The sequence below is a fragment of the Primulina tabacum genome, chromosome 10, assembly GCF_025594145.1.
Source record: "Primulina tabacum isolate GXHZ01 chromosome 10, ASM2559414v2, whole genome shotgun sequence".
NCBI lineage: Eukaryota > Viridiplantae > Streptophyta > Magnoliopsida > Lamiales > Gesneriaceae > Primulina > Primulina tabacum.
In genome coordinates this window covers 39,063,879-39,074,855 of record NC_134559.1, presented here as the reverse complement: position 1 = coordinate 39,074,855, position 10,977 = coordinate 39,063,879, and the positions used below count along the sequence as shown (strand labels likewise).

Genomic DNA, 10,977 nt, shown 5'->3' with positions numbered 1-10,977 from the left:
TCCGAGTTAAGCCTAGTAATCTGGGTCATACCTTCCGCACAGAACCGGCTCACGACAACAAAAATCGATAAATGTTCCCAGAAAAATAAAAAAAAAAATAAGAAGAAGAAAACGAATGTCCGAATGTAATATGCTTGATACGATAAAATAACCTGAATCGAAGGTTCGAACTTCCTACGCGGATTTCAGCGGAAACGAAGCTTAACAGAGCGTAAATCGCAAATATATAGGCTAGAAAGAATTCGCTAAATCTCGTCAGCTCATTGCGTTTACTGAGCTCGTCCGTTTGCCCGTTACAATCAAATTCCTACATTTTGTCCAACTCCGCAGTGACCGAGCTACTTTCATTCACATGTTTTATCTGATCCAGACGAGATTCATATGATTTGAGCCGAAATCGTCTGTCAACAAGTAATCAAAAATAGAAAAACACGAAAAAGGGTGCAACACGAGGACTTCCCAGGGGTCACCCAATCCTAGTACCTGCTCTCGCCCAAGCACGCTTAACTTCGGAGTTCTGATGGGATCCGTGCATTAGTGCTGGTATGATCGCACCCGACATTGAGTGGGATGTTTATTCTTATATCCCTCGAGTACGTGTGAGCGGGCGGCGATGGACAACACGCGGCACTGCTCTCGCCCAATCATAACCACGAAGTTAAGCGTTCTGGCGCGATGGCAGAGCTAGGATGGGTGACCTCCCTGGGAAGACCTCGTGTCGCGACCGTTTACGTAAATTATGGATAAAACAGTCGAAATAATTGTTTTTAATGAGTTAACCGTCTCGGAGTAATCTGCGTCATACCCTTCCGCACAGAACAGGCTCACGACAACAAAAATCGATAAATGTTCCCAGAAAATAGAAAAAAAAATAAGAAGAAGGAAATAACGAATGTAAAGCTATTATTATGCCTGGGATACGATAAAATGGAACCGGAATCGAATTTCGAACTTCCTAAGCGGATTTCTCGAGGAAACGAAAGCTTAACAGAAGCGGTAAATCGCAAATTAGAGGGTCTTAGAGAAGGAATTCGGCTAAAATCTCGTCAGCTCATTGCGTAGTAATGAGTCTCGTCCGTTTGCCCGTTTACAATCAAATTAGCCTACAATTTTGTCCAAATCCGGCAGTGCCCGAGCTACTTTCATTTCACATGTCTTATCTGGTCCCGATCGAGATTCAGATGATTTGAGCCGAAAATCGTCTGTCAACAAGTAATCAAAAATAGAAAAACACGAAAAAGGGTGCAACACGAGGACTTCTCAGGGTGTCACCCATCCTAGTACTGCTCTCGCCCAAGCACGCTTAACTTCGGAGTTCTGATGGGATCCGGTGCATTAGTGCTCGTAGATCGCACCCGACATTGAGTGGGATGTTTATTCTTATATCCCTCGAGTACGTGTGGAGCGGGCGGCGATGGACAACACGCGGCACTGCTCTCGCCCAATCATAACCATGAAGTTAAGCGTTCTGGCGCGATGGCAGAGCTAGGATGGGTGACCTCCCTGGGAAGACCTCGTGTCGCGACCGTTTACGTAAATTATGGATAAAACAGTCGAAATAATTGTTTTAATGAGTTAACCGTCTCGGGAGTAATCTGCGTCATACCCTTCCGCACAGAACCGGCTCACGACAACAAAAATCGATAAATGTTCCCAGAAAATAGAAAAAAAAATAAGAAGAAGGAAATAACGAATGTAAAGCTATTATTATGCCTGGGATACGATAAAATGGAACCGGAATCGAATTTCGAACTTCCTAAGCGGATTTCTCGAGGAAACGAAAGCTTAACAGAAGCGGTAAATCGCAAATTAGAGGGTCTTAGAGAAGGAATTCGGCTAAAATCTCGTCAGCTCATTGCGTAGTAATGAGTCTCGTCCGTTTGCCCGTTTACAATCAAATTAGCCTACAATTTGGTCCAAATCCGGCAATGCCCGAGCTACTTTCATTTCACATGTTTTATCTGGTCCCGATCGAGATTCAGATGATTTGAGCCGAAAATCGTCTGTCAACAAGTAATCAAAAATAGAAAAACACGAAAAAGGGTGCAACACGAGGACTTCCCAGGGGACCGGTCACCCATCCTAGTATTGCTCTCGCCCAAGCACGCTTAACTTCGGAGTTCTGATGGGATCCGGTGCATTAGTGCTGGTATGATCGCACCCGACATTGAGTGGGATGTTTATTCTTATATCCCTCGAGTACGTGTGGAGCGGGCGGCGATGGACAACACGCGGCACTGCTTCGCCCAATCATAACCACGAAGTTAAGCGTTCTGGCGCGATGGCAGAGGTAGTATGGGTGACCTCCCTGGGAAGACCTCGTGTCGCGATCGTTTACGTAAATTATGGATAAAACAGTCGAAATAATTGTTTTAAATTAGTTAACCGTCTCCGGAGTAATCTGCGTCATACCCTTCCGCACAGAACCGGCTCACGACAACAAAAATCGATAAATGTTCCCAGAAAATAGAAAAAAAAATAAGAAGAAGGAAATAACGAATGTAAAGCTATTATTATGCCTGGGATACGATAAAATGGAACCGGAATCGAATTTCGAACTTCCTAAGCGGATTTCTCGAGGAAACGAAAGCTTAACAGAAGCGGTAAATCGCAAATTAGAGGGTCTTAGAGAAGGAATTCGGCTAAAATCTCGTCAGCTCATTGCGTAGTAATGAGTCTCGTCCGTTTGCCCGTTTACAATCAAATTAGCCTACAATTTTGTCCAAATCCGGCAGTGCCCGAGCTACTTTCATTTCACATGTCTTATCTGGTCCCGATCGAGATTCAGATGATTTGAGCCGAAAATCGTCTGTCAACAAGTAATCAAAAATAGAAAAACACGAAAAAAGGTGCAACACGAGGACTTCACAGGGGGTCACCCATCCTAGTACTGCTCTCGCCCAAGCACGCTTAACTTCGGAGTTTCTGATGGGATCCGGTGCATTAGTGCTAGTAAGATCGCACCCGACATTGAGTGGGATGTTTATTCTTATATCCCTCGAGTACGTGTGGAGCGGGCGGCGATGGACAACACGCGGCACTGCTCTCGCCCAATCATAACCATGAAGTTAAGCGTTCTGGCGCGATGGCAGAGCTAGGATGGGTGACCTCCCTGGGAAGACCTCGTGTCGCGACCGTTTACGTAAATTATGGATAAAACAGTCGAAATAATTGTTTTAATGAGTTAACCGTCTCCGGAGTAATCTGCGTCATACCCTTCCGCACAGAACCGGCTCACGACAACAAAAATCGATAAATGTTCCCAGAAAATAGAAAAAAAAATAAGAAGAAGGAAATAACGAATGTAAAGCTATTATTATGCCTGGGATACGATAAAATGGAACCGGAATCGAATTTCGAACTTCCTAAGCGGATTTCTCGAGGAAACGAAAGCTTAACAGAAGCGGTAAATCGCAAATTAGAGGGTCTTAGAGAAGGAATTCGGCTAAAATCTCGTCAGCTCATTGCGTAGTAATGAGTCTCGTCCGTTTGCCCGTTTACAATCAAATTAGCCTACAATTTTGTCCAAATCCGGCAGTGCCCGAGCTACTTTCATTTCACATGTCTTATCTGGTCCCGATCGAGATTCAGATGATTTGAGCCGAAAATCGTCTGTCAACAAGTAATCAAAAATAGAAAAACACGAAAAAGGGTGCAACACGAGGACTTCCCAGGGGTCACCCATCCTAGTACTGCTCTCGCCCAAGCACGCTTAACTTCGGAGTTCTGATGGGATCCGGTGCATTAGTGCTGGTATGATCGCACCCGACATTGATTGGGATGTTTATTCTTATATCCCTCGACTACGTGTGGAGCGGGCGGCGTTGGACAACACGCGGCACTGCTTTCGCCCAATCATAACCACGAAGTTAAGCGTTCTGGCGCGATGGCAGAGTAGGATGGGTGACCTCCCTGGGAAGACCTCGTGTCGCGATCGTTTACGTAAATTATGGATAAAACAGTCGAAATAATTGTTTTAAATTAGTTAACCGTCTCCGGAGTAATCTGCGTCATACCCTTCCGCACAGAAACAGCTCACGACAACAAAAATCGATAAATGTTCCCAGAAAATAGAAAAAAAAATAAGAAGAAGGAAATAACGAATGTAAAGCTATTATTATGCCTGGGATACGATAAAATGGAACCGGAATCGAATTTCGAACTTCCTAAGCGGATTTCTCGAGGAAACGAAAGCTTAACAGAAGCGGTAAATCGCAAATTAGAGGGTCTTAGAGAAGGAATTCGGCTAAAATCTCGTCAGCTCATTGCGTAGTAATGAGTCTCGTCCGTTTGCCCGTTTACAATCAAATTAGCCTACAATTTTGTCCAAATCCGGCAGTGCCCGAGCTACTTTCATTTCACATGTTTTATCTGGTCCCGATCGAGATTCATATGATTTGAGCCGAAAATCGTCCAGTCAACAAGTAATCAAAAATAGAAAAACACGAAAAAGGGTGCAACACGAGGACTTCCCAGGGGGTCACCCATCCTAGTACTGCTCTCGCCCAAGCACGCTTAACTTCGGAGTTCTGATGGGATCCGGTGCATTAGTGCTGGTATGATCGCACCCGACATTGAGTGGGATGTTTATTCTTATATCCCTCGAGTACGTGTGGAGCGGGCGGCGATGGACAACACGCGGCACTGCTTTCGCCCAATCATAACCACGAAGTTAAGCGTTCTGGCGCGATGGCAGAGCTAGGATGGGTGACCTCCCTAGGAAGACCTCGTGTCGCGACCGTTTACGTAAATTATGGATAAAACAGTCGAAATAATTGTTTTTAATGAGTTAACCGTCTCCGGAGTAATCTGCGTCATACCCTTCCGCACAGAACCGGCTCACGACAACAAAAATCGATAAATGTTCCCAGAAAATAGAAAAAAAAATAAGAAGAAGGAAATAACGAATGTAAAGCTATTATTATGCCTGGGATACGATAAAATGGAACCGGAATCGAATTTCGAACTTCCTAAGCGGATTTCTCGAGGAAACGAAAGCTTAACAGAAGCGGTAAATCGCAAATTAGAGGGTCTTAGAGAAGGAATTCGGCTTAAATCTCGTCAGCTCATTGCGTAGTAATGAGTCTCGTCCGTTTGCCCGTTTACAATCAAATTAGCCTACAATTTTGTCCAAATCCGGCAGTGCCCGAGCTACTTTCATTTCACATGTTTTATCTGATCCCGATCGAGATTCATATGATTTGAGCCGAAAATCGTCTGTCAACAAGTAATCAAAAATAGAAAAACACGAAAAAAGGTGCAACACGAGACTTCCCAGGGGGTCACCCATCCTAGTACTGCTCTCGCCCAAGCACGCTTAACTTCGGAGTTCTGATGGGATCCGGTGCATTAGTGCTGGTATGATCGCACCCGACATTGAGTGGGATGTTTATTCTTATATCCCTCGAGTACGTGTGGAGCGGGCGGCGATGGACAACACGCGGCACTGCTCTCGCCCAATCATAACCATGAAGTTAAGCGTTCTGGCGCGATGGCAGAGCTAGGATGGGTGACCTCCCTGGGAAGACCTCGTGTCGCGACCGTTTACGTAAATTATGGATAAAACAGTCGAAATAATTGTTTTCAATGAGTTAACCGTCTCCGGAGTAATCTGCGTCATACCCTTCCGCACAGAACCGGCTCACGACAACAAAAATCGATAATGTTCCCAGAAAATAGAAAAAAAAATAAGAAGAAGGAAATAACGAATGTAAAGCTATTATTATGCCTGGGATACGATAAAATGGAACCGGAATCGAATTTCGAACTTCCTAAGCGGATTTCTCGAGGAAACGAAAGCTTAACAAAAGCGGTAAATGGCAAATTAGAGGGTCTTAGAGAAGGAATTCGGCTAAAATCTCGTCAGCTCATTGCGTAGTAATGAGTCTCGTCCGTTTGCCCGTTTACAATCAAATTAGCCTACAATTTTGTCCAAATCCGGCAGTGCCCGAGCTACTTTCATTTCACATGTCTTATCTGGTCCCGATCGAGATTCAGATGATTTGAGCCGAATATCGTCTGTCAACAAGTAATCAAAAATAGAAAAACACGAAAAACGGTGCAACACGAGGATTTCTCAGGGGGTCACCCATCCTAGTACTGCTCTCGCCCAAGCACGCTTAACTTCGGAGTTCTGATGGGATCCGGTGCATTAGTGCTCGTAAGATCGCACCCGACATTGAGTGGGATGTTTATTCTTATATCCCTCGAGTACGTGTGGAGCGGGCGGCGATGGACAACACGCGGCACTGCTTTCGCCCAATCATAACCACGAAGTTAAGCGTTCTGGCGCGATGGCAGAGCTAGGATGGGTGACCTCCCTGGGAAGACCTCGTGTCGCGACCGTTTACGTAAATTATGGATAAAACAGTCGAAATAATTGTTTTTAATGAGTTAACCGTCTCCGGAGTAATCTGCGTCATACCCTTCCGCACAGAACCGGCTCACGACAACAAAAATCGATAAATGTTCCCAGAAAATAGAAAAAAAAATAAGAAGAAGGAAATAACGAATGTAAAGCTATTATTATGCCTGGGATACGATAAAATGGAACCGGAATCGAATTTCGAACTTCCTAAGCGGATTTCTCGAGGAAACGAAAGCTTAACAGAAGCGGTAAATCGCAAATTAGAGGGTCTTAGAGAAGGAATTCGGCTAAAATCTCGTCAGCTCATTGCGTAGTAATGAGTCTCGTCCGTTTGCCCGTTTACAATCAAATTAGCCTACAATTTTGTCCAAATCCGGCAGTGCCCGAGCTACTTTCATTTCACATGTTTATCTGGATCCCGATCGAGATTCAGATGATTTGAGCCGAAAATCGTCTGTCAACAAGTAATCAAAAATAGAAAAACACGAAAAAAGGTGCAACACGAGGACTTCTCAGGGGGTCACCCATCCTAGTACTGCTCTCGCCCAAGCACGCTTAACTTCGGAGTTCTGATGGGATCCGGGGCATTAGTGCTGGTATGATCGCACCCGACATTGAGTGGGATGTTTATTCTTATATCCCTCGAGTACGTGTGGAGCGGGCGGCGATGGACAACACGCGGCACTGCTCTCGCCCAATCATAACCATGAAGTTAAGCGTTCTGGCGCGATGGCAGAGCTAGGATGGGTGACCTCCCTGGGAAGACCTCGTGTCGCGACCGTTTACGTAAATTATGGATAAAACAGTCGAAATAATTGTTTTCAATGAGTTAACCGTCTCCGGAGTAATCTGGGTCATACCCTTCCGCACAGAACCGGCTCACGACAACAAAAATCGATTAATGTTCCTAGAAAATAGAAAAAAAAATAAGAAGAAGGAAATAACGAATGTAAAGCTATTATTATGCCTGGGATACGATAAAATGGAACCGGAATCGAATTTCGAACTTCCTAAGCGGATTTCTCGAGGAAACGAAAGCTTAACAAAAGCGGTAAATGGCAAATTAGAGGGTCTTAGAGAAGGAATTCGGCTAAAATCTCGTCAGCTCATTGCGTAGTAATGAGTCTCGTCCGTTTGCCCGTTTACAATCAAATTAGCCTACAATTTTGTCCAAATCCGGCAGTGCCCGAGCTACTTTCATTTCACATGTCTTATTTGGTCCCGATCGAGATTCAGATGATTTGAGCCGAAAATCGTCTGTCAACAAGTAATCAAAAATAGAAAAACACGAAAAAGGGTGCAACACGAGGACTTCTCAGGGTGTCACCCATCCTAGTACTGCCCTCGCCCAAGCACGCTTAACTTCGGAGTTCTGATGGGATCCGGTGCATTAGTGCTGGTATGATCGCACCCGACATTGAGTGGGATGTTTATTCTTATATCCCTCGAGTACGTGTGGAGCGGGCGGCGATGGACAACACGCGGCACTGCTCTCGCCCAATCATAACCATGAAGTTAAGCGTTCTGGCGCGATGGCAGAGCTAGGATGGGTGACCTCCCTGGGAAGACCTCGTGTCGCGACCGTTTACGTAAATTATGTATAAAACAGTCGAAATAATTGTTTTTAATGAGTTAACCGTCTCGGGAGTAATCTGCGTCATACCCTTCCGCACAGAACCGGCTCACGACAACAAAAATCGATAAATGTTCCCAGAAAATAGAAAAAAAAAATAAGAAAAAGGAAATAACGAATGTAAAGCTATTATTATGCCTCGGATACGATAAAATGGAACCGGAATCGAATTTCGAACTTCCTAAGCGGATTTCTCGAGGAAACGAAAGCTTAACAGAAGCGTTAAATCGCAAATTAGAGGGTCTTTAGGAAGGAATTCGGCTAAAATCTCGTCAGCTCATTGCGTAGCAATGAGTCTCGTCCGTTTGCCCGTTTACAATCAAATTAGCATACAATTTTGTCCAAATCCGGCAGTGGCCGAGCTACTTTCATTTCACATGTCTTATCTGGTCCCGATCGAGATTCAGATGATTTGAGCCGAAAATCGTCTGTCAACAAGTAATCAAAAATAGAAAAACACGAAAAAGGGTGCAACACGAGGACTTCCCAGGGTGAAGCTTAACAGAAGCGTTAAATCGCAAATTAGAGGGTCTTAGAGAAGGAATTCGGCTAAAATCTCGTCAGCTCATTGCGTAGTAATGAGTCTCGTCCGTTTGCCAGTTTACAATCAAATTAGCCTACAATTTTGTCCAAATCCGGCAGTGCCCGAGCTACTTTCATTTCACATGTTTTATCTGGTCCCGATCGATATTCAGATGATTTGAGCCGAAAATCGTCTGTCAACAAGTAATCAAAAATAGAAAAACACGAAAAAGGGTGCAACACGAGGACTTCTCAGGGTGTCACCCATCCTAGTACTGCTCTCGCCCAAGCACGCTTAACTTCGGAGTTCTGATGGGATCCGGTGCATTAGTGCTCGTAAGATCGCACCCGACATTGAGTGGGATGTTTATTCTTATATCCCTCGAGTACGTGTGGAGCGGGCGGCGATGGACAACACGCGGCACTGCTTCTCGCCCAATCATAACCATGAAGTTAAGCGTTCTGGCGCGATGGCAGAGCTTGGATGGGTGACCTCCCTGGGAAGACCTCGTGTCGCGACCGTTTACGTAAATTATGGATAAAACAGTCGAAATAATTGTTTTTAATGAGTTAACCGTCTCCGGAGTAATCTGCGTCATACCCTTCCGCACAGAACCGGCTCACGACAACAAAAATCGATAAATGTTCCCAGAAAATAGAAAAAAAAATAAGAAGAAGGAAATAACGAATGTAAAGCTATTATTATGCCTCGGATACGATAAAATGGAACCGGAATCGAATTTCGAACTTCCTAAGCGGATTTCTCGATGAAACGAAAGCTTAACAGAAGCGGTAAATCGCAAATTAGAGGGTCTTAGAGAAGGAATTCGGCTAAAATCTCGTCAGCTCATTGCGTAGTAATGAGTCTCGTCCGATTGCCCGTTTACAATCAAATTAGCCTACAATTTTGTCCAAATCCGGCAGTGCCCGAGCTACTTTCATTTCACATGTCTTATCTGGTCCCGATCGAGATTCAGATGATTTGAGCCGAAAATCGTCTGTCAACAAGTAATCAAAAATAGAAAAACACGAAAAAGGGTGCAACACGAGGACTTCTCAGGGTGTCACCCATCCTAGTACTGCTCTCGCCCAAGCACGCTTAACTTCGGAGTTCTGATGGGATCCGGTGCATTAGTGCTGGTATGATCGCACCAGACATTGAGTGGGATGTTTATTCTTATATCCCTCGAGTACGTGTGGAGCGGGCGGCGATGGACAACACGCGGCACTGCTCTCGCCCAATCATAACCACTGAAGTTAAGCGTTCTGGCGCGATGGCAGAGGCTAGGATGGGTGACCTCCCTGGGAAGACCTCGTGTCGCGATCGTTTACGTAAATTATGGATAAAACAGTCGAAATAATTGTTTTAAATGAGTTAACCGTCTCCGGAGTAATCTGCGTCATACCCTTCCGCACAGAACCGGCTCACGACAACAAAAATCGATAAATGTCCCAGAAAATAGAAAAAAAAAATAAGAAGAAGGAAATAACGAATGTAAAGCTATTATTATGCCTGGGATACGATAAAATGGAACCGGAATCGAATTTCGAACTTCCTAAGCGGATTTCTCGAGGAAACGAAAGCTTAACAGAAGCGGTAAATCGCAAATTAGAGGGTCTTAGAGAAGGAATTCGGCTAAATCTCGTCAGCTCATTGCGTAGTAATGAGTCTCGTCCGTTTGCCCGTTTACAATCAAATTAGCCTACAATTTTGTCCAAATCCGGCAGTGCCCGAGCTACTTTCATTTCACATGTCTTATCTGGTCCCGATCGAGATTCAGATGATTTGAGCCGAAAATCGTCTGTCAACAAGTAATCAAAAATAGAAAAACACGAAAAAGGGTGCAACACGAGGACTTCTCAGGGTGTCACCCATCCTAGTACTGCTCTCGCCCAAGCACGCTTAACTTCGGAGTTCTGATGGGATCCGGTGCATTAGTGCTCGTAAGATCGCACCCGACATTGAGTGGGATGTTTATTCTTATATCCCTCGAGTACGTGTGGAGCGGGCGGCGATGGACAACACGCGGCACTGCTCTCGCCCAATCATAACCATGAAGTTAAGCGTTCTGGCGCGATGGCAGAGCTTGGATGGGTGACCTCCCTGGGAAGACCTCGTGTCGCGACCGTTTACGTAAATTATGGATAAAACAGTCGAAATAATTGTTTTTAATGAGTTAACCGTCTCGGGAGTAATCTGCGTCATACCCTTCCGCACAGAACCGGCTCACGACAACAAAAATCGATAAATGTTCCCAGAAAATAGAAAAAAAAATAAGAAGAAGGAAATAACGAATGTAAAGCTATTATTATGCCTGGGATACGATAAAATGGAACCGGAATCGAATTTCGAACTTCCTAAGCGGATTTCTCGAGGAAACGAAAGCTTAATAGAAGCGGTAAATCGCAAATTAGAGGGTCTTAGAGAAGGAATTCGGCTAAAATCTCGTCAGCT

The 10,977-nt window shown here is 44.7% G+C and overlaps 13 non-coding genes across 13 annotated transcripts; all 13 read right to left on the bottom strand.

Moving 5' to 3' along the window:
* Positions 1-438: 438 nt before the first annotated feature.
* On the bottom strand, positions 439-557 carry LOC142509177 (5S ribosomal RNA). Its single transcript, XR_012807363.1, has one exon. It is a non-coding gene; the product is annotated as a 5S ribosomal RNA (ribosomal RNA).
* A 682-nt stretch (positions 558-1,239) lies between these two features.
* Positions 1,240-1,357, bottom strand: LOC142508543 (5S ribosomal RNA). The gene has a single exon (XR_012806751.1). It is a non-coding gene; the product is annotated as a 5S ribosomal RNA (ribosomal RNA).
* Positions 1,358-2,040: 683 nt separating this feature from the next.
* On the bottom strand, positions 2,041-2,163 carry LOC142517002 (5S ribosomal RNA). The gene has a single exon (XR_012812766.1). It is a non-coding gene; the product is annotated as a 5S ribosomal RNA (ribosomal RNA).
* A 683-nt stretch (positions 2,164-2,846) lies between these two features.
* On the bottom strand, positions 2,847-2,966 carry LOC142516784 (5S ribosomal RNA). The gene has a single exon (XR_012812560.1). It is a non-coding gene; the product is annotated as a 5S ribosomal RNA (ribosomal RNA).
* Positions 2,967-3,649: 683 nt separating this feature from the next.
* Positions 3,650-3,767, bottom strand: LOC142511197 (5S ribosomal RNA). Its single transcript, XR_012808719.1, has one exon. It is a non-coding gene; the product is annotated as a 5S ribosomal RNA (ribosomal RNA).
* Positions 3,768-4,451: 684 nt separating this feature from the next.
* LOC142515996 (5S ribosomal RNA) lies at positions 4,452-4,570 on the bottom strand. Its single transcript, XR_012811814.1, has one exon. It is a non-coding gene; the product is annotated as a 5S ribosomal RNA (ribosomal RNA).
* A 684-nt stretch (positions 4,571-5,254) lies between these two features.
* On the bottom strand, positions 5,255-5,372 carry LOC142510108 (5S ribosomal RNA). The gene has a single exon (XR_012808240.1). It is a non-coding gene; the product is annotated as a 5S ribosomal RNA (ribosomal RNA).
* Positions 5,373-6,055: 683 nt separating this feature from the next.
* Positions 6,056-6,174, bottom strand: LOC142515874 (5S ribosomal RNA). The gene has a single exon (XR_012811694.1). It is a non-coding gene; the product is annotated as a 5S ribosomal RNA (ribosomal RNA).
* Positions 6,175-6,858: 684 nt separating this feature from the next.
* LOC142513072 (5S ribosomal RNA) lies at positions 6,859-6,977 on the bottom strand. The gene has a single exon (XR_012809038.1). It is a non-coding gene; the product is annotated as a 5S ribosomal RNA (ribosomal RNA).
* Positions 6,978-7,661: 684 nt separating this feature from the next.
* On the bottom strand, positions 7,662-7,780 carry LOC142513292 (5S ribosomal RNA). The gene has a single exon (XR_012809246.1). It is a non-coding gene; the product is annotated as a 5S ribosomal RNA (ribosomal RNA).
* Positions 7,781-8,753: 973 nt separating this feature from the next.
* On the bottom strand, positions 8,754-8,872 carry LOC142516864 (5S ribosomal RNA). The gene has a single exon (XR_012812635.1). It is a non-coding gene; the product is annotated as a 5S ribosomal RNA (ribosomal RNA).
* Positions 8,873-9,557: 685 nt separating this feature from the next.
* Positions 9,558-9,676, bottom strand: LOC142514341 (5S ribosomal RNA). The gene has a single exon (XR_012810238.1). It is a non-coding gene; the product is annotated as a 5S ribosomal RNA (ribosomal RNA).
* A 685-nt stretch (positions 9,677-10,361) lies between these two features.
* LOC142516863 (5S ribosomal RNA) lies at positions 10,362-10,480 on the bottom strand. Its single transcript, XR_012812634.1, has one exon. It is a non-coding gene; the product is annotated as a 5S ribosomal RNA (ribosomal RNA).
* Positions 10,481-10,977: the final 497 nt, after the last annotated feature.